The sequence below is a fragment of the Macrotis lagotis genome, chromosome 8, assembly GCF_037893015.1.
Source record: "Macrotis lagotis isolate mMagLag1 chromosome 8, bilby.v1.9.chrom.fasta, whole genome shotgun sequence".
Taxonomy (NCBI): domain Eukaryota; kingdom Metazoa; phylum Chordata; class Mammalia; order Peramelemorphia; family Peramelidae; genus Macrotis; species Macrotis lagotis.
The window spans coordinates 162,093,137-162,116,643 of NC_133665.1; positions in this window are offsets into that span (position 1 = coordinate 162,093,137).

Genomic DNA, 23,507 nt, shown 5'->3' on the forward strand with positions numbered 1-23,507 from the left:
AGGAATATACAGTTTCACTTTATTAAGTACCTTTTGATTGGACATTTTTGTTTACTTTTTTATACTTCTCTTTGGTTTAGTATTTGGAAATCAAATTTTCCATTTAGCTTTGCTCTTTTCATAAAAAAGGCTTGAAAGTCTTTTATCTAATTGAAAATTTATTTTCCCTCCAAAGCATTATACTCCCTTTTGCTAAGTAAGTGATTCTTGGTTGCAATTTTAGCTACTTTGCTCTCTGGAATATCAAATCCCCTAACTTCCAGTGCTTTAAGGCAGTAACTGCTATATCTTATGTTATACTGATTGTAGCTCCATGATGTTTGAATTGGTTATTTCTGGCTGCTGAGAATTTTCTTCTTGACTTGGAATCTCAGGAATTTGACTTTAATATTCCCGTGACTTTTCGTTTTGGAATCTCTTTTAGGAAGTGATCTGCAGATTCTTTTAATTTCTCCTTTACAAGCTGGTTCTAGATGATCAGGACAATTTTCCTTGACAATTTCTTGAAAGATGATTTCTTGGATCTTTTGAGGAACTTGGTTTTCAGATAGTTCAATAATTTTAAACATTATCCCTCCTGCCAGAATAGTTGTTTTTACAATGAGACATTTCACATTGTCTTCCATTTTTTCATTTATTTGGTTTTGCTTTATCGTTTCTTGATTTCTCAGAAAGTCATTAGCTTTCATTTGTTCAGTTCTAAAGAATTATTTTCTTCAGTGCAATTTTGGCCAATTCAATTCTTTTAGGAGTTTTTTCTTCAGTGAATTGTGCTTCTCTTTCCATTTGGTCATTTCTGCTTTTTAATGCATTCTTCTCCTCACTGGCTTATTTGTAACTCTTTTACCTTTTAACCTAGTCTGTTTTTAAGTTGTTATTTTCTTCTCTCTCTCTCTCTCTCTCTCTCTCTCTCTCTCTCTCTCTCTCTCTCTCTCTATTTCTCTCTATCTGTCTTCTATCAAACTATTGACTCATTCTTCCTGATTTTCTTGCATCATTCTCATTTCTCTTCCCAATTTCCTCTGATTTTCAAAATTATTTTTGAGCTCTTCTATGTCATGAGTCCAATTTGTATTTTTTTTGAGACTTTGGAAGTAGCAGCTTTGACTTTGTTATATTTTTCTGAATGTGTGTTTTGATTTTCCCTGTCACCATAGAAACTTTCTATAGTCAGATTTTTTTTCTGTTGATTGCTCATTTTTCCAGCCTATTACTTAACTTTTAACTCATTGTTAGATTATGAATCTTATTCCAGGGCGGAATGCACACAGTCCCAAGCTTTAAGGTTTTTATGCAACTATCCTTCAGAGATTCTTCTAGGGACCTGTAAATTTTTAGGTCTTTCAATCTAAAAGCTAATATGATCTAAGAGGAGGTGTTTACTGCTCTTCTGGCCTGTGCTCTGGTCTATGAGTGATAGTTCATTTCTACCCTGGAACTGTGAGGAGGATTTCCTTGGGGAATGGATCTGAAAGCATCTTAGTCCCTTTTCACATCGATCAAGTCACAGCTCATTACCCTTTCCCAAATGGCTTTTAGGTGATCAAAATTGACCCTAGCTGGGTTTTATGTACTTTCTTTTAGGTTGCATTGCTCCCTTTATACATATTAGCCTGTTCTAGTGGTCTGGTGTTCTGTCTCACTACTCTGGCCCAGAACTAGTAATTTTGCAGTTGCTATGCAATTGTCAACCCTGGCATTGTGGGTCAGACTGGTACTGTGGTTTGTGCCCCCCCACATACACACACAGTGAGCTTTGGCTCCTGAAGGGATGTTGACTACCACATTGTCTGTCTCTTGCTACCTGAACAAACTTTTAAAGACTAGAGGTAGGGTGTCTGTGGCACTGAAAAAAGGAGTGATGACTGCAGTGTGGAGTTAAGATTTTTGCTTTTTTAATGAGTCCCAATTTGTGTGTCAGATTTTTGGTTCTACCAACGTAACCTTGCTGCCAGTAATGTGAGTAGTGGGACTTGGTAGAGCTGGTGATCGTCAGTGCTTTTTTAAAATTTATTTTGGATTCTGGGTTTCTACACCAGGGAGCCAGCTGAAATTTCATTATCTTTACTACATAATTTCTAATTTGGAGAGATTTGAAAGGACATGGATAATACAGAAAATGTTTAGTTCTCCATTGTATTACTCATGTAACTGGAGAGTTCAGGTAAATTGGTTAATAATTTTATTTGGGTTGTTGGAGTAGAAACTTTTTTCTACTTGAGTTTAGAAAACATCATTCTCAAACTTCTTTAATCCCATATCACTGACCATCATTTTTATAAGCCAAGTCCAATTGGCAACTCTGACATTGTGAGGTAATTTACCCAGCTAATGTTAGCTTCAGTTTCTCAACATGTCTTATAAGGTAAGACATTGCAATCATTAGTTTCTGCTCTAAACTGGCAGGATGTGACGGGGATTCTACGATCGAGGATGATTCCAGTGTCAACTAACTGTGACATTCCATCAAATACTGCATCCTTAATGTCTTGGAGAGTTATATTTCTGCATGGATGATAAAACATGGGCATGCTGACAGGTCCTCGCTTAACTGTCCTCATTGGCCTTGCTATGTTCATGTCAATTCGTTGTTTTATAACACAGGTTCACATTGAAAATGAAGATTCAATTTCTGAATTTACTGTTAACCTTTAAGGCCCTTGGAGATGTTTGTAGCATATTTTGTGGAGAAGAACTAACTGAAGTTGATGCTCGGATTTCTGGACTAAGATGAACCACGGCTTTATAACAACTTGACCATGCCTTGGTCCTTCATGCATTTTAAAATATGTGCTTTTGTTCACAAGCCAGTAGCACACATCAACTTAATATTATTTGTGTTCTTAAAAATTTGGTTTTTGTACTGAATTTCTACATTTTTAAGAATATTTTATCTTAGAACTGGTAACATGGCCTCTGGATAGATTGTAACTCTTCTGAAATCTTATGTGTGACACTTGGTAAGTCACTCAAATTGTTAGTGCTTCAGGAAACTCCCGAGGAGAGTAGGATAATCATATTAGGACTGCAAAGGTTCTCAAGGCAATTTTTTCCCAATCTTTCATTTTACAGATGAGGAAATAGAAGCCCCAGGATGTAAGGTGAATGACCCAAATGGTAAACCATTGCTCTTTATATGGTTGCATTTTCTTTTATTTATTAGATCATTGGTGAGTTGCGATCCGCATCTCTGAACAGAAAATGCCTTATGCTAGAAAAATCCACAAATCCTTCTATCTTTTTTCTTTGCTATTGATCCATATTTGGATCATAAAATCATAGATTTTTCTGGAAGGCATCTTGGAAGTTATTTAATCTAATTGCTGAATCTCAGAAAGATAAGCTGACTTGCCTAAGGTTACATAGATCAAAGCTGGGATTTGAATCTAAGTCCACTGATTCCCCCAGTATAGTTCTTTACCACAGTGGATCTTAAATACACTACAATGGGCTTTGAATATAATAGAAAATACAACACACAGGCCATAAAATGTTTCTTTTATGTCTATAGCCCTAGTGCTTAGCATAAGGATTTTCCTTTACCACTTAAAAAGGTGAATAGTCAAATATATCATCATTTTTTTAACGTATTGGAACATATAGGTAAAAAAATAAAAACATGATCCTCAAGTTATGAGCAATGCTACTAGTATATTCTCCTTCACTTAACTTATCTTGTCTTTGCTTATTTGGTTGACTACAGGAATCTTTCAATAGACTGCAATTACACAGAAGTCAAGATCTGCTTTTCATTTGGGACCTTTGATAGTTTGGAAATCAAAAAGTAATTATTAATCATCAAATATGTACAAGAATCAGTGTTGGGTCTAGAAAAAAACAAAAAATTACAGCTCATATTTTCAAGGAGTGTGTGTTTTGGGAGACACATGTTCTAAAGAAAGTAGGAATATGGCCTTTTGAATATTACTTAAAATTAACAACCTTTATTTTAGCCCTGAGCTTTCCAGGAATTTCCTAGACTGCTTCTTCATTTTTTGTGCCTCTGTTTCTTTACCTGAAAAGGTAGAAGGAATCCTTTTCCATGTCATAGCATTGTGATGAAGATAAATTGTGTAGTGTCTGTAAAATAAACATTTTCGGGTCTTTGGTTAAATATAGAAATCACAGTATCATTATGGTTCCATAAAGTTCTTCGAGATATTTGTTACATATATATTCTTGGTGACTATGAATTGCCCAAGAAAAGAAAACATTTCACTAGATAAGGATGATCTCATGAAAAATAACCTTAGTTGGTTTCTTTTGAAACTACTGCTATTTAAAAGGATGTTCTTAATAAATTCAAATATTTCTATTAATGTGTGTGTGTGTTTGTGTGTGTGTGTGTGTGTGTGTGTGTGTGTGTGTGTGTGTGTGTGTACAGCCTTGATTTCTTGAGGCCAGGGCTGTTATCCAACATACCATCAGGTATGCAAAGAAGGCTATTGTGCTCTACATTGGCAGAAAGCTTACTAAAGCTCTCAGCTAAAAGAGAGGTGGCATGGAGCCAATTCTACTGTCAATTCCTTAGCTTATTCCTCTGTTCCTTTCTTGGAATACAACCATCTCTTATTTCTCCCTCTTCAGTCCTCATTCATTAGTCTAAAGAATAAAAGCGAGTCTCCTCTATTAAATCTATTTTTGTTTGTTATAATAGACACTTTCAAAGATCATGATATTCTATCACACTCAGATTCTAAACTACTGTGTTCCAAATTGGTAAATTTTGTTAATGGATGATCAAAAAGTTTCAGTAAAAAGTATAAGAATAATATAACAATATCTTGTGAATTCTATATTATAACAACTCTTAGTAGTGGTTGACTATGAGGAGGTTTTTATTAAGTGGGAATGAAAAATATTCATGACTTTTATGGAGCAAAGTTGAACATTGGTCTTTATTTGCAAATCTCTCTCTCTGGGTCCTGCTTTGAAAATTATCAAAGAAAACTGCTTGACTAACTTCATTGTGTAGTTTAGGGTGGAACAACAGGTTTAGTTTTTCTGGACATGGCTTACAATACTATAACAATGGGCTTCTGGCAAAAGACTAAGTGTACCTCAAACAGGCCAGGAAGAATGTTTTTTGGCAAAACCTAGCTGATCTGATAAAGAGGATTTTAGGCTGAAATTTGAGAGAAAAAGATAAAACATCACAGATAACATTGGACAACCAGATATTATAGAATACAACTGAGTCACCATATAAAATAATTAGATGTAGTGAGTAAAGTTTTGGAAGTATTTCTTAGGAAGTAAATGTTATATCCAATAAAAAAGAATTTAAAATGGTTTTTAGAATCTTAAATATTGAAAATAGTGTTGATTTAAAATTAACAGTCAGAATTATATGTAATAGGTACAAATTAGAGACCTTCCCAATAACATCAGGGATAAAGCAAGGATGACAATTGTCATCACTATTAATTTACATAGTGCTAGAAATTCTATCTGTGGCAATTAGACAAAAAAAAGCAAATTGAAGGAATAAGTATAAACAAAGAAGAAAGAATTTTTTCTAAAGATGATATGTTATTTCTAAGAACTCTATAGGCATCAATAATTAATTGAAAAATCAATTAAAGCAAAATAGCAGACTATAAAATAAACCCATATAAATCATAATCTTTTCTAAATGTGGCCAATGAAAACTTTGAGAACTAAGGTGTTGAAAACCAATCTAAAATGAATTGTATCCATCCATCAAGGCAAAGGGAACAGTGTGAATGCTACTATAAATATTTTGTAGAAATAAAGACAATTCTAAATAAGAGAAAATATATGTATTTGTGTCTATATATGCAGAAGTATATAAACACACAATATAAATATATTTATAGACAGTTACATGTATGCATCTATGCACATGTAAATACACATAGGTGTGTATATACATATATACATACAAACACACATTGTATCTCACTTAGTTATGAATTATGGAATAATGATGAGAGAAATAGAAAAAATATATTTACAGGTCGAGATTTATAAGAAAAATGATGAAAAAAATGAAGTGTCTTTTATTATCAGGTGTCAAATTTTATATATATATATAATCAATGTCAATATAAACTATGCAATTGATTAAAAAAAGAAAAATATGTTTAGTGGAGCAAAGTAAGTAGACAGCATATAGAATAAAATGAACATTAAAAATATAATATTCCATAAACCGATTAACTCCCAGCATTGGGATAAAGATTTATTATTTGAAAAACATATAAGAAAACTGTAAAATTATACTGATATAATTTTATGTAGACAATAATTTTAAACCCTAAACCAGAATAAACTAAAAAAAATGACTGACTATAGACTCAATCACATCATAGATATGAGTAAGAAAGAAAATACATTGATAACTATGAAGAAGAAATGAATTTATGAAAAGATAAGTGATAAAGAGGATCTTATAAAATGAATTGGATAGTTTTGATTATATAAGATTAAAAAGGATTTGTGTAAACAAGATCACTGCAATCAAAGTGAGAAGAAAAATAATTAATTGGATAAAAATATGTGCCAAGCTTTTCTTTAATTGCTGAGATATATATTCAGAAATAGATATGAATTGACGATTCTCAAAAGAAGTTCAAATTTTCAGTAGATATCAGGTTATCAATATCAATTATCAATAGAAGAGATTCAAATTATCAAATGCAAATTAAAATACTCTGAGATAAAACCTTTCTACTGGAATCAAAAACACAAAATCACCTGCAAATCAATCAATAACAGTCAATAAACATTTATTAAGCACATAATATGTATCAGGAATTGTTTCAAATGCTGAGGATACAAATGAGAAAAAAATAATGATTGTCCCTGCCCTCAAGGAGCACACAATCTGATAGGAAAAGAATGCAAAAAATGAGGCTGAAAAATGGAGAAAAGCATTATCAGGTGGTACTTGATAAGGAGGCATGATATATATATGGAGTTGATTGCAAATGAATTTGTATCTGTTTAAAAACTCTTAATATCCTGCCTTCTCTCCACACTTTCAATCTTATAATATCTCACTTCATATGTATACTCTATAATAAGTGATACCAACCTCCTTGCAATTCCTTACATGATAATCCAATTATCTTCTAGGCTGGAACTTTCTCCCTCATTTCTATCTTCTTACTTTCCTCAAGTTGTAGCTAAAATTCCATCTTCTAGAAGAAGTCTTATTTTATATAATTGTCTTCCACCTCAGACTATGAACTATTTGAGAGCAAAAACTGTAATTGTTTTTCCCTTTGCATTCCCAGAGCTTTGCATAGTGCCTCTATATTAGTTGCTTAGTAATTGTTCTTTGACTTGACTTATAAAATTTGAGAATAAAAGGATTATAAAACAATTATTTGAATAATTGATAGAAAATACTCTCCCTGAATATTATTGGTAGAACTTTGAACTAGTTCATACATTCTGTAAAGTAATTGTAGCTATACTGGTGCATTGGATAGAATGATGAGTTAGGAAGCTCTGTAATAAAATCTGACCTCAGACCCTAGTTGTGTCATCCTGGGTAAGTCACTTAATCTGCTTGCCTCAGTTCCTTCAACTGTAAGATAATATTTGCAAAAAAGAATCACTTAACATGATACCATTTAAAAGCTATTAATTTTCCCTTGCATTCCTACTATACGCCCCAAATCAACAAAGTGTATATTCATTTGACAACCAATAAGCTATATACAACAAGTAGTTCAAAGAATGAAGAAAAAGATATATGTAAAAATATTTATAGTCATTCTTTTTGTTTTAACAAAGAACTGGAAAGAAAGAGAGTGACCATTAGTTGAGGAATAGTTAAAGAGATCACGATATGAGAATATAATGTAATATTTTGGAATTCTGTTGGATGATGAAAGGTAAAGTTTCAGAGAAACTTGGAAAAGTATATTAACTGATAAAGGGTGATTGTGAGAAAAACCAGCAAAACAATTTATATGGAAACAGCTCTGTTGGATCAAAAGACAGCTTTGAAAGGAAAAGAATTGTGATGACCTATCATAATGCCAACACAAAGAGATATTTATTGAGTTAATTTGGTGAAGTGTTAGGAAGCAACTGGTAGAGGGGAAAGACCATTGTAATGGTAGTCAAATGACAAAACTCTAAGCTTTCACTTATTTATTGGTAAAATGGAGCTAATGTGATAAACAAAGAAATAAATAATATTTAGAAAGTGCTCTGTGTCTAGTAGGTTATATAAAATTCAAGACAATATCAGAATGATTAATAATCATAGGAATAATGTAATTTTCATATAATTCAAATTTTAAGAAAGTACAATATACTTTCAAATAGTATTATGAAAGAAATATTCTTTGTCAAAGCATAGTGTGAGTTTTTGGTTTGAACTATATGGTTATTAAATTTACATCTCCTCACTTTAATAAAAAGTATTAATTTTGTACATTGGCATTTCAGTCTCATAAAAATTTAGTCCAGCTATTTAGCTGCTATTCCCCTTCAATACTCCATTAGATCTGTGATTGTATCATTATGAATACTACCTATAAGAGTATAGATTATGACCCATTCATTCCTCCTTATCTTGGGTTTGTCCTTTCCATGTCCTCCCACAAATCCTGCACAGAGAGATAGCTAGACTAACCTAGAGATCACCTTACATTGAATGGTATGATCAGACTAATGTCCATAATGGTTTGTTCCAGTTCTTTGTAATATGTGTTTGGAAAGATTTTCCCGAAAAAGTTAGGGTTTGATTGACTTGGAGGTGCCACAGAATCTTTCCAGTGGCCTCCGCCTTTGTTGACGGTGAACTTGGTGCTATTTGAAATTTGACGATGTCCAAAGACTATGTAGGGGTCCTACCTTGCTAAACAAAGGTGTTTCCATATGAAACAAGGAATGGATAGGGACATGTCCATTAAAGCTAAGCATTACAGCATCTACGTCGCATCACCTTTTTAATAGTAGGGTTATGCAAGCTTCTGTTTGTTAACTGTGTCAATGACTTAAAATGTATAATTTTTGAACCAACATTATTCTGTAAATGATAAGGTACTGGCATCATGCTTGCCCTTAACCCCTCAGTATCATAGAATAAGTTTACTGTGCAAGATCTCCTCACTTCATGACCTGCTAATTTCCCTTTCTTATCATAATTCTCTTAGATGCCTTTTACAACTCTTCCAATATTCAATTTATTGTTAGTTTAGATATGCCAGAGAGGGAGAGACAGTGCGATCTGTCAGAAATTTTCAAGATTTCAACTGGTTTTATCTGCATCTCATAGACAATTCATTCCCACTTCATTTAAAGTGTAGTCTAATGCAATTCGGCAGAAAAAGTGTCTAATCAAACTAGCAGAGGTGATGTATACATCTCTAGTAGTGAGCATGCCATAGTTTTACAAGGGTCATGCACTACTAATATGTCAAGGATTGACTCATGAATATGGAGGAACCATTTTCCAACAGATCTGGAGTGCATATAACAGACTATAAAATACCATTTTTTTCTCATGCTGTTCTTCAATCATTAGAAAACGAATTAGTAAGGAATATTAGGAAGTATTATTGGAGTGAACTTTGGCAATCAGAGGAATAATTATTTATAATCACTTAAAGTTTTGTAACTATTTCACATCATCCTTCTTCATGTATTCTGTTTTCCCAGCAAATTGGATGAGAATTTGTTCCCCAAATTCAACAGATCCAATTCAATACCCAACTGAACTACAATTTCCATGCAGTTAAACAAGCTTTTCCCTAAATCTGGTATGCACTTGTTCTTCTGTAATTCTGCTTTAAAAAGAAAAGAAAATCTGATTCATCATCTCTTCAAATGCTTAATTTATAAAATATTAGGGAGGCAGGGTAGGAAGTTATAAACAGTATCACTGATAGAGGGAAAAAGTAGTGAAAAGTAGAGAGAGATCAAACCTAATCTGCCAGGTGATATTGAGAACATTTACGGATGGAAATGGAAAGAGGACAAAGTGCAATGTGACAATAACTTGGCCAGAGTTTCACTAACTTCATTAGAAATAGAAATTCTTAAATTTTAAATCAGATGATTCTTTTGTCATTTTGAATTATTATGAAGATTATTTCCAAAGTTTACTGTAAAACCACTAAGCTTTTACAAATTAATTGCTATGTGTTACCTTAAAAAAAGGATTTTGTTTGATTTTTGAGTAATTTTCCCTCTATAGTCAGGTTTCATGATACATTCAAGATGCTGGAATGAGAGACATGTTATTAAAATGATGTTCATATTTTTGGGAATGCCTTTTTCTCCTGAGTAAATTTCAATTGATCTTCTGATTAATTAGTTAATGAAGAAGTATTTATTCAGTGCTTACTCTATTCTAGGTGCTGTACTAACTGCCTGGGAATGCAGCAACAAAAGTGGAAAAAATACTTGCCATGAAGGAATTCATATTCTCAAAGAACAAACATGTACAAGTAGAAGTAAGTGGGCAATTAACTTAAAAATGAATAATATGGATCTTTTTCCTATGAGTAGAATGAAAGATTCTGGAGGGCAAAGGTTATCTCATCTTAGCTTTTGGAGTCCCAATTCCTAATATAGTGAGCGGCACATAGTAATCACCAATACATGTTTGCTGATTGAATACTGACTAAGGAGCTTGTGAAAATTTCAAAAATTGTTTTTTTATTACTCAGATCCTGTTCTTTATAAAACCTATGAGATTAACGTGACTCCTTTATGATATACGAAATTCAAAGGACGTAAGGTCAATATGGCAAAACCAAGAGGCTTCAGTGGTTGCTGATGTCCTTAAAATCCAGTATAAACGCCTCTCTATAGAAATGAAAACATGTTGCAGTCTAGCTTCAACCTCTCCAGACTGATCTCACATTATTACCTACCATATACCCTATATTCCAGACAAATAAACCCATTTGCTCTTCCGTAACATTCGATGTCCCCCCTTCTTGTCTTTGTGAAGGCTATCATTAATTTTATTCCCCCCCCCCCAATTCCTTCTTCCTGACTCTTCTGGCATCCTTCAAGTTTCATTTCAAATATGAAGACCTTTCACTTTCAAAGTGTTCTCTTACTGCTCCATGGCTTCTGAGATTTTTTTTTATTTATGTGATACTTACTTTCTTTGCCTATACTTATTAATATATGTTCCCTCTCCCCAGCCTATTAGAATGGGAACTCCTAATGGTCATAGATTGTATTCTTGACTTTCTTTATCCCCTTAGATATTAGCACATATATCTGATGACTGCCTGGCTGACTATTTGTCATAACTGTATTATACTCTGTCTTGACCTTTTCTGTAGGAGTAACATCAAATTAAATGACACTTCTAGACAAGACCCATAAAGACTATTATTTGTTAAACCTGTCCTGATATCTTCTATCCCTTGAAATTACCTTATATTTCTTGTCCAATTATTTATCTGTGTATTTCTTGTTTTTCCTGAGAAGAATGTAAACTTCTTGAGGTTAAGTACTGTTTTCATTCTGTGTTTGTAAAAAAAAAATAGACCTGTACATACATACATATATTCTCTAGACACAGCATGATGGGTGTACATGTGATATAGGATATATACTTACCTGTAAGTATTCACACACATGCTATATATACATATTTGCCTATTTTATATATGCACATCTGCATGTGTGATATGTGTAATTACATTTCTCTCTATCTCTATCTCTGTCTCTGTCTCTGTCTCTGTCTATGTCTCTGTCTCTGTCTCTATCTCTATCATCTCTGTCTATCTCTATCTCTATCTCTATCATCTCTGTCTCTATATCTCTATCTCTATCTCTATGTCTCTCATCTTTATCTCTATCTCTGTCTCTATCTCTATCTCTATCTCTATTTCTATCTTTATCTCTATCTCTATTTCTATCTTTATCTCTGTCTCTACTATATCTCTATCTCTCTCTATCTCTATCATCTCTATCATCTATCTCTATCTCTATCTCTATCATCTCTATATCTATCTCTATCTCTATCATCTCTATCTCTATCTCTGTCTCATCTCTATCTCTGTCTCAATCTCTATCTCTATGTCTCTATCTGTTCTCTATCTCTATCTCTGTCTCTGTCTCTGTCTCTATCTATATCACTCATATATAAACATATCTATACATATTCTGTCTATATATACTCAAGGCAGCTAGATGGCACAGTGAATAGTGCACTGGCCTTGGATTCAGGAGGATGGGAGTTCAAATCCAGCTTCAGACACTTGCCACTTACTAGTTGTGTGACCTCAGGCAAGTCACTTAACCTTGATTGCCTCGTGTCCAGGGCTATCTCCAGTCATCCTGATACTCATTTGGCCACTGGACCCAGATGGCTCTGGAGGAGAAAGTGAGGCTGGTGACTTAGCTCAGCTCCCCCCTTCACTCCAATCCAACTCATGTGCTTGTCATAGCCTCACCTCCCTTATGTCATGGTCTTTGAAAATGAAGGACAGACATTATATTTATACACATATACTATATATATATATATATATATATATATATATATATATATAAATCTAATGCACATATAATACTTGTACAAAATTTCATAGTTATACATTTATTTGATATACTATGAAAAAGATGACTTACCCTTCCCTTAAAAGTCAGAATAGCCAGAAATGACCTCACTCAGAACTATAACAGTATTTATGCTTATCTTAATAATGGCTATTTAATGGCTACTGTCTCAATCATATAATCTCTCCTAATCTATACTAATTAGGAAAGAAAAGTCTATTGATGAAAGAAAAAGAACTCTGTTCTTTGTTTTGAATCATGGTATATTCTAACAGACATCTGAGGGAAGGGGAAAAGGGAGAATAACTATTTTCTGTATTGCCATAAATAGTTGATGCATCTATATTCATATGTTTGTGATTTCAATCTCGCACAAGGACTTCAAACAATATTTATATCATTAATAATTATTGAAAAACAAACCCACATAAAGCAAATGCCTAAGTTAAAAAAGGGGAAAACAAAATTTTTAAAAAAGGTTTTTTTTTAATATCAGAGAAATTGAGATACAAAGGAAGCAATTATCTTTTCAATGACACCTGGTTCTCTAAGATTCTGAACCTGGACCTATTCTGTTAACAAAAAAAGGAATCATTAATTTGAGTAAAGGCATTGATAGTCTTCAGTGATGCCCAAGAACATGTACCCTGAAAAGCATAGTCAAAGGTTTAGAGTATTATAAAGGAATATTCCATGAATAACAAGCAATGGCAACAAAAAAGTAAATCACTTGAAATTTGCTCTTCTCCTTAGACAAACCTCTATAGGAATTCTTAGCTGAAATTATTTGGAAAAAATATTTTCATTGACTTTATTTTAACATATGGATTTTTTAAGCCAACAAAGTTTTACCTCATCCCATTCAATATTCAAATAAATAATATATTTGGGAACTAGGATAATAATTTAGCTATCACACAAAAGGCTTTATTTCACGTACATTTTTGGAATAATTCAGTTTATTGCATTTTTATTCAACAATGCGTATAATCTGAAGAAATTCAATCAACTGGATGTTTTTAACAGAGTTTAAGCTTGCCAAGGTCTCTTATTTTTATTTGTATATATCATTTGTCCAGCACAATATCCAGGACATAGAAGTTAGCTGGTAATTTTAATGATTTTACTTGTCTTCCAGATATCTGGGCATATGAAATTGTACAAATAAAACATAAGAAAAAATTGATGAGCATTTATTTCCACAGTAAAACTAGGAAAATAATGGCTAGGGTATGTTAGTAGAGTAGAGATTCCTGGCTCCATTTTATCATCTGGTGCTTTTCTCTCATTGCACACTTAATTCATTTCCTCCTTTAAGGGTTGCCTACATGGAAATGTAAGAATACTAAAAATTATGTTATTCTAACCAGCTGTGAAAAGTTAACACTCTGTCTTTAATTGTGTCTACACAATGCCAAACATCCAGATGCAAAGAGAACAATTCAGCCCATCATCTGGATGCTCGGGAGAATCTGGATAACACATGTCAGGTAAACAAAACATCCAGATGATTGACTGGAAATTTTGCTTTGCCTTTGGATGTTTTGTCATTATAGAGACACAGTCTTTCCATTTCTCTTTGGAGTTAGCAAAGATTAATGACGAGCATATGTTCCAATGGTCAGAAGCATCTTTTTCTCACTATGTTCATAATTTGTGTTTTTCATAAACTGATAATATTTAATGAATGACTCAATTGATAAGCATATATTAAGGACCAGACACTTCATATCTGAGGATATAGACAGAAATGGAACATTGTCTGTCATTAGACTTGATATTAATTTAATGGGGGGAGGGGTGACTGTGGAGATTTCATATATTTGAACGTGGATATACATGCATAAAATAAAAATATGATAGCTTTTTGGGGGCACTAGTAGTTGGGGGAATTAGGAAAGTCTTAATATAGAACATTGTGTTGAGTCTTGAAGGAAATTAGCAAGATCAGAGGCAAAGGTAAAGAGGGCATCCCTCTTAGGGCTGGGAACCAGTCAATAAAAGGTAAGCAGAGAGGAGGGCAATATTGGCACAACAATAGAATATCACCAGAATTTACTGAGTTTTGGCGGGCAGCTAACATGATCATTTGCACAATTTATGAAACTCACTTTGGTAGCTAAGTAGAGTATAGATTGAAGTTTGGAAAGATCCAAGTTAAATCATTACAGTTGTCCAAGGAAGAGCTATTGAGGATGGTAGCTGCGAATGAATGAGATCTTTACATATATGTGTGTAGACATAGATGGATATTGCGTGTATGTAAAGTTTATTTATATTTACATATATACATATATTTGCATATATGTATGTAAGTATATGTATATGGAAAGAAAGAGAGAAAGAGACAAGGAAAGGATCAGAGACAGAGGGATGTGAAAAATTAAAACGATATTTGATAAAAAAAATTGACTGTGGATTGGGTAGGAAAAAGTCAGATCTGCTCATCCTTTGCTGAGGTGATTGCTGATTTTCAGGAACAGGTAGATCACCAATAAAGACTGTATAGGGGGGCACAGTAGATAGCGCATGGGCTGTGGGGTCAGGAGGACCTGAGTTCAAATTTGGTCTCACTTAATAATTGCCTAGCTGTGTGACCTTGGGTAAGTCACTTAACCCCATTGCCTTAAATAAATAATTAAAAAAATAATGTATTGAGATAAAAAAGCCATCCTAACAGTGAGCCCAGGATGAAGATGGCACAAGTCATGATCAGGTGTGGGCACATAGGAGTAATCAGTGGCACAGGAAAAAAAGAGAGGAGGGGGAGCTAGGTGGTACCGTGGATAGAGAATTGTCCTGGAATTAGGAGGACCTGAGTTCAAAACTGACTCATTTACTTAACTCTTATCAGTTCTATAATCCTGGGTCAGTGACTTAACCCCCATTGCCTCTCAAAACAAAGAAATAAAAATAGATAGTGTTGAGAAGAAGAGGATGATGGACAGTGTTATAGGGTGCCGAGAGATCAAAAAGATGAGAATTGAGGAAAAAGTCATTAGATTTGGCAATTAAAGATCATAGGTAGGTTTGACAAAGCAGCTTCTGTTGAATGGTGAACTTCAAAGACATCTGGATGTGGAGATACATAGATTACTTCCTTAAGGATTTTATATAAGAAGGGAGGAAATAGAAATAGGCTGATAGCTAGAATGAATGTTTAGATAAAATGAGAGTTTTTAAGTGAGGAGGAGACAAGAACATTTCTGTAAGGAGCAGGTAGGAAGTCAGTAAATAGAGATTAAAAATTAAAGAGTGGGGCAAATAGTGAAGGGAATTTATTGGAAAAAAATGAAAAGATAGGAAAGGATGCAGTCAAGAAAGCATTTAAAAAATTTGACTTGACAAGGAAAAGGAATGGTTTTTTTCATAGATGAAGGAGAAGATGGGTAGAAAGATGTATAAATGATGTCAGAAAAAGGAGGGGAGTGCGATAGAGCACCCATCCTGGAGTCAGGAGGATCTGAGTTCAAATCCTGTCTCAGTCACTTAATTACCTAGCTGTGTGACCTTGGGCAAGTCATTTAACCCCACCCCCCACCTTGGAAAAAAAAGAAGAGGGGGGAAAGGAACTCTTGGTGAATGACTTCATCTGTGTGTGTGTTTGTGTGTGTGTGTGTGTGTGTGTGTGTGTATGTGTATGTCTGTGTCTACATATAAAGTGAAGTCTTCAGCTAAGAGGGTGAGGTGATAAAAAGGTTCACGCAGTCCTTTAGGGGGAATGAAATGGTTGGTAATACTGGAAATAGGTTAGAAACTTGATCGGAAAGTATAAAAGTATTGCCTTGTTGCTGTGAGATTATTTATCTTATATTTTAAGTGAATCTAGTCATCACAGATTTGTAATTTTCTACAACTCCATTCAGAAACAAATGAGTAAGACCAAGGAATATGGATCATGGAAATGATATAAGGCTGATTTTTAGCAAGGTACAATCAATTATAGGACAAGAGAGAAAGATTCAGGAAGACGGTTAAAGGAATTCGCCGTGAGATCAAAAGTCAATGTAGAGGTGATAGTCTGGAAATGAAGTGAGTAAGGTTGACATTGGAGATCTTAGTGAAAATAAAGACTAGGGTTAGGGATGGTCAGGCAGGGGCAAGATGAAACGATAAGCAATTATGAACAGATGAAGCAATTTTAGACTTCCTGATCAAGGATGTGGATTTCTCAAGGATGAAGAAAAGATCAAAGGAATGTAAAACAGTGTAACTGAGGAGGAATGGAAGAATAGAATGGAAAATTGGAAACTTTGTACTTAATAAATTGAGAAAATATATTGCTACCCCTAACCTCCGGCTGCCAATATATAAATCCTGGCGCCCATGCCCAGCTGGCCTGCTCCTTTGCTAGCATCCAGTTCCTTCCAAGGTTCTAATTTAGATACATGTCCTTCTTCCACTATGGACTCTGGAAAGACTGATCCAGAATCAACAAACACTTTTTATTTTGAACCTTTTCTTTTCTTACTCCTTGGATCTTCTTGTGTTCAATGAAACCTGGCTTCCTCTTAGCAACATTACATACATACACTTTTTAGTGATGGGAACACTTCTACTCATTCATAAACTTCTCTGGTTTGATCATATTGGGGAATCAGCATTCTACTTGCTTTCTGGGGTCAATTGTGGGTTCTCTCTCTCTCTCTCTCTCTCTCTCTCTCTCTCTCTCTCTCTCTCTCTCTCTCTCCCTGTACATATATATATATATATACATATATATATATGTATATATATATATGTATATATGTGTATATATATATTTCTCTCTCTCCCTGTACATATATATATACATATATGTATATCTTCTTCACTGATTTACTTCTTTTTCTAAGAGTCATGCCATCTGAATTTATCATGTTGCACCAAATCCTCATGTGCAACACTATCTGTTCATTCCTAAGACTTCAATGACTTAAGTGCCTGTTTTTTTTTCTCTACCAAAAAACCTGCCCTCATATTAGGGAACTTTATTATGAGCTATCTGGGATTTCTAAGAAGGCATTTATAACTTATTTTAAATAAATATGTTTTTTATATTTCTGAGAATTTATAATGTTACCCTTACACTATTCCCCAACAAACAATAAGAATGAAAAACAATATTTACAAATAAAAACTAAAGCCCTTGTCATCCATATGCATTAGACAGCAGACACATTCTTCCTTCGGCCTTGCCTGAAAGAACATCTCGTTCTTTATTTTCAGGTCATGATCTCTCGGGAAGTAGGTGAGTAATGTGTTTCATCATTGATCCTCTTGACTCATGGCGTTATCACTGCATTGATCAGAGTTTTAAAGTCTTTCAAATTGTTTTTCTCTATGATGATGTCATTATATAAATTGTTCTTTTCTTTCTGCTCAGTTTGCTTTTCATTATTTCACTGAGGTTTTCCCAATGTCCTTTGAGACTATTTCACCATTTCTTATGGGCTAATGATATTCATAATGAAATATCATTCAGTCTGTCAATCAACAAGAATTCTATTAAGCATTTCCTAGGTGCCAGGAGAATAAAAAGAAAGAACAGAAGGAAGAGTTCTTGTTTTCAAGGAGCTCACAGTCTAATGAAGAAATACACGCACACCTGTAGACACATACACATGCAAAAATAAATACTGCACTATAATTTGTTAAGCCATTCTCAATAGGAGGACTTCCCTTTATTTATAATTTTGGGTTACCTCAAAAAGAATATTTATAATTTTGAATCTATAGGTCCTTTTCCTCTTTTTTTTTTGCAAGACAATGGGATTAAGTGACTTGCCCAAGGTCACACATCTAGGCAATTATCAAGTGTCTGAGGCCAAATTTGAACTCAGGTCCTCCTGATTCAATGACTGGTGCTCTATCCACTGTGCCATCTAGCTGCCCCTTTTCCTCTTTCTTTGATCTTTTTGGGATCTGTGCCTAGTATATTGCTTTCTAAAATAGTTGTATCATCTCAGAGATCAACCAACAGTGTTCTAGTATGCACATTTTCCCAGAGTCTCTCAACATCTTATGTAATATATTTTTAAAAATTTATTTAATTATTTTTTCAAGGCACTGGGGTCAAGTGACTTGCCCAAGGTCACACAGCTAGGTAATTATTAAATGTCTGAGACTAGATTTGAACTTGGATCCTTCCTGACTTCAGGGACAGTGTCCTATCCACTGCACCACCTAGCTGCCCTGCAACATATATTTTTTTTTAAAAGCCATCATACAAAATGCTTCAGGAATGCACTCACGGTATAAAGTGGGACACGCTAGAGATCATCTTTTGGTTCAGAAGTATTCATCTAGTTGAACACATATATCTGATACCAGATATTTGATATCACATTGTAAATGGGGGCAATTCTAGATGTATGATGAAATGTCTAGAATCAGTATCTTTTTTTTCTAGTTTATTCATTCCCCAGAGTTTTGTCTTTTTTCCAGAGCTAGATATGGGTTTGAATCAACAAAAAGGAACAAACTATTTTTTTCTGTGATAGATTTTTAAATACCTTCTGATCTCCCACATTTAACAAAGTCAAAAATTCCATTTAAAATAGAAATGAGTTTTGTCAAAAGATGATTCTCTTCAAAGCTACAGCCCAGCAGTGTGACTTGAGTATCATGGGGAGGAGGGCTCTACATAAGGACCATGCTAGGATTAATGAAGCACATCTTTAAATAATATATTCCAGAGTCAACATTTTAGTTTCCTGCTTTTTAATGAATCTTTGTGCGAGCCCACAATTCTTGACAGTATTCCTTTAAGCTATTTGGGTTTCCTTTTTTTCCTTAGCTTGGTTGTACAATTAGAGGAGGAAAACCTCTATTGTCTCTTTTTTTCCAGTGATGTACCTAGACTCTGGTCAAAGAGGACTTTAGCTTCCAGTAATCTTAACCCTTTTATGAGTGTAAATTGATCACTTAACATTTTTTAAAAAGTCCATTTGGTATCTGACCCGCTAACCTTCATATGACGACATGACATCTTAAAATCACAGTGAGTATTAGAAAAATTATGCCTTAAATATGGGCCTTTGTATCTTTTACCACATCCTCTTCTCCAGTGGTTATTACCTAATAATTTTTGACACCGTGATTAAACACAAAGTTTTCCATTTTATGATTCCATTTCAAATATACAATTGCCAACGTATATATCAAAGTGAAAATTAGGCGTCCTTAAAGAGTCTGTAATTATATTTGTGCATTAAAATGTCAACTGAGCAAAATGAATGATTTCAAACAATATTTTAATCTAATTGTTTTAAAATCAAACAATTAATCAGGGTTTTATCATCGCTCCTAAATAATCTCCTGTATTTTAACTTAGAAGCAGCCTCTGATGCCAGGCTTTGATTTGGGATTTATTCAAAATAGCAGCATTCAATTCTTTAATTACTCTCAAAGCTACAGCAGGTAGATCTGACTAGAGACTTAAACAAAACAGTAAAGCAAGTCTTCTACCTGTTAGGAGTTCAACGCTCTCTTATGAGAACTAAATTTCATGAAGGAGGTTGTTTGCTTGTTGTGAAAGTCTGAAAAACAAAAGCTCCATATAGAATGCCAGATGGGGAGATACTTCAGTGGTCTCCCATCCAGGGTTGTTAAATAAGGTTCTTTGTTAAATTTTGATCAAAGGGTTTGGCTCAGCATTTGGATTGTGCCTAAATATAGGGAAGCTTTTGAAATAACTAAAGGAGAACTATCTGAAATAGAAAACACCAAGAGCTCCTCCACAATGGGTAAGTGGTCAAAGGATACAGGTGTGAGTTTTACATATATTTTATATATAATATATATATATACATATATATATATATATATTTCAGACAACTAATTTATTAGTTTGTTTTACCTAATTGATTTTTTTCACTTTTAAAAAATTCATAACAAGGTATGGCTTATAATGAGGGAAAAAGAAATATCTTGAAATGGAGGAGATGCAAAAATAAAAGTTATCAGCAATTTTTTAAAGGCCCAAGGGAAGGATTTCAATGCTTAAGATGGTACACATCTGATAAATTTATTCACACTAAGATATAGGGGGTGATTTTGAGGGCAGGGTACTAGGCGGCAATGATTGTTTATGCTTTCTGATACCCTTAGTGTTTTGTTTCCATAAATGTGCCCTGAAATATTTTCTAGGATGAGATTTTTCCTATAAAATTTAATCATGTTAAGGGAATCTAATCCAATTTAATTAAACAAGATTTTTTTAGTTTTTTTTCAAGGCAATGGGGTTAAAGTGGTTTACACAAGACCACACAGCTAGGTAATTATTAAGTGTCTGAAGACAGATTTGAACTCAGGTCCTCCTGACTCCAGGGCTGGTGTTCTATCCACTGCTGACCTCTTAACAAGATTTTATTTTTTGCTTAAAGATTTTATTTATTTTGAGTTTTACAATTTTTCCCCTAATCTTGCTTCCCTCCTTCCACCCCCCCCCCCCGAAGGCAATTTGTCAGTCTTTACATTGTTTCCATGGTATACATTGATCCAAATTGAATGTGATGAGAGAGAAATCATATCAACAAGATTTTTTAACAAGCCTATTTTTTAGTAAATGGTGTTAGAGTTACAAAGTCCCCCCAAAAAATAACAAAACTGGCTTCAAAAAAACTCATGTTCTATTGAGAATATGTAATTCATATGTAATTATAATACAGTCTTGGACAATGAGAGCTCAGTCTTTGGGCTGGGCTATGTACATCTTGTTAATTGATATGGAAGAAGCAAGGGACCCTGCTTCTAGAAATGTTTGATATTGATAATGGAGAAATGCTGTTTTCCAAGTCAGAGCATGCACAGGTGCTTTGACTTTTTCAGGTGACTTTATCATGTGAAGATGAGGAATCTTTTGATTGGTGGTTGACCAAGAATTGAGGATGCTTTCAGAAAGTTCTTCCTAGATAATTGAGTTCTTTTTAATTCTCTGGTATCTAGGAAGGAGGACAAGCTGAAATGAGTCTCTAGTGGACAGGGGTCTTAGGATGTGCCTCACACTAAACTGGAATAAGAAGTCATGATAGGCTTAGACCTACTCTCCCTACAAAGGCTGGCATAAAGGCATGAAGACACGGATCTATTGTTTTTTTCTGTCCCTTTTGTAACTCTTCTTTTTTGCCTCTGGTGAAGGAGCATTGGAGATAATGAGAACTTTGTGAGATTCTTAGAGAGTGAGAAGTGCAGTGACAGGAACAATATTGGTGTGTGAGTCCCTGAATACCAATCTACAGATATTCAACCTAAGAGTGAATTGACTTGAAAACACCTCGAGGACAAGGATGGTCTATTTTGTATTTTGAGAGCTTAGCACATAGCAGTCACTTAATAAATATGTATTGAGTGACTGAATGTGATACTCAAAAAAGGACAATTAACATTTCTTCTCATTTTTCAAGGTCATTCAACATGTTAGTTTTAAATTAAATAAAAATAATTCCAGTAATTATAATCGGAACAAATGCCTCCAGTTATGTGATATAATATAGAGATGAATGGAACTGCATCCTTCATAATTAAATGACTTCCTGAAGGTTGATAAGCAATCTCTGATTACTATTTTGTGCAAAAATTGCTGATTCTTACAAATAACTGCCTTCAGCATTTAGGATGTTGCTAACAAAATCACAGAGACATGGAATTAGAAGCAATCTGGGAGATTATTAGATCCACTCATAATTGAATCAGAATCTGCACCACAACATATCTCTTAGGAATGAAACCTTGTTTAGTGAGGTTTCTATATTTTTTTCACCTAGTTCAGATGGGGGCAACATAGAGGAATTAAATTGGCAAAATGATGATCATCTCTTGGAGAATAAGATAGAGTATAGGAATGTGAGGCAAAGCTATTGTGCTATAAGAAATTATGAAGAGTATAGTTTCAGAGAAACTTGGGAAGACTTGTGTGACTCGATGGAGAACAAGGTGAGCAGAATAAGGAGAACATTTTTAAAAATTTTATTTATCTAAAATTTTATTTATTTATTTTGGGGTTAAGTGACTTGCCCAAGGTCACACAGCAATTATTAAGCGTCTGAGGATGGATTTGAACTCAGATCCTTCTGACTCCAGGGCTGGAGCTCTATCCACTGTGCCCCTTGCCATCCCAAGGAGAATCTTTTATACAATAATGCTAATATTTTACAGACAAGCAGCTCTGAAAGACTTGAGAACTTGTTCAATGTAAATGACCAACCACAATTCTAGAAGACTCATGATGAACCACACTCCCCACCTCCTGATAATGAGGCAATGAACTCAGAGTATAGATTGGGTTGTATTGTTTTTGGACATGAGCAAAGGGGGGAATTTGTTTTATTCATAATTATGCTTGCTTTTCTTTATCACAATGTTGGGGTGAAATATGAAGGTGGGAGAAAGACAAGGTAGATTTTTGTTCACTGCAAAAAAAGAGTTAATTCTTAACCAAATAACTTTTAACCAAATAACTTATGTAGACATGGCTATAGATAGTGATATGCTAGATATACAAGAAGTATCCTCATGGAGATTATAGCGACCAGATATTAGATTTTGCTGTTTCTCAAGAACAGATTTAATTCAGTTCTATTTATTCTGTGAATAGTCTGTAAATATTTGTTGTTTATCATTTCCTCAATTAGATTTGAACTTCTTGAGAGCAGAAGCTACTTCTTGCCTCTTTCTATATCATCAGCACTTTTGAAATATTGAGAGACTGATGAATTGGTGTCCAAAAGTGGTTTGAACTACTTTGGATTCCCAAAGGTCTTCAAGCAATGGTCTTTACTTTATTGAATGATTGAAATAAACAGAGGCTGGAAGTCAGTTAGAGTGAGTATGCTGCTAAGGGTTGCTCTAGGCGTCTTCTAAGTAAAAAAAAAAAAAATGTGATCCAGATTTTAGAATTTGTTTTCTTGGGTTTTGACAGGAATTGAGTTTTTTTGAATTTTCAATTGATTTAGATCAGTAAAATAAATAGTTTTATATTTCTTGCCTAATAAAATTTCTTTCATGAGTCACAT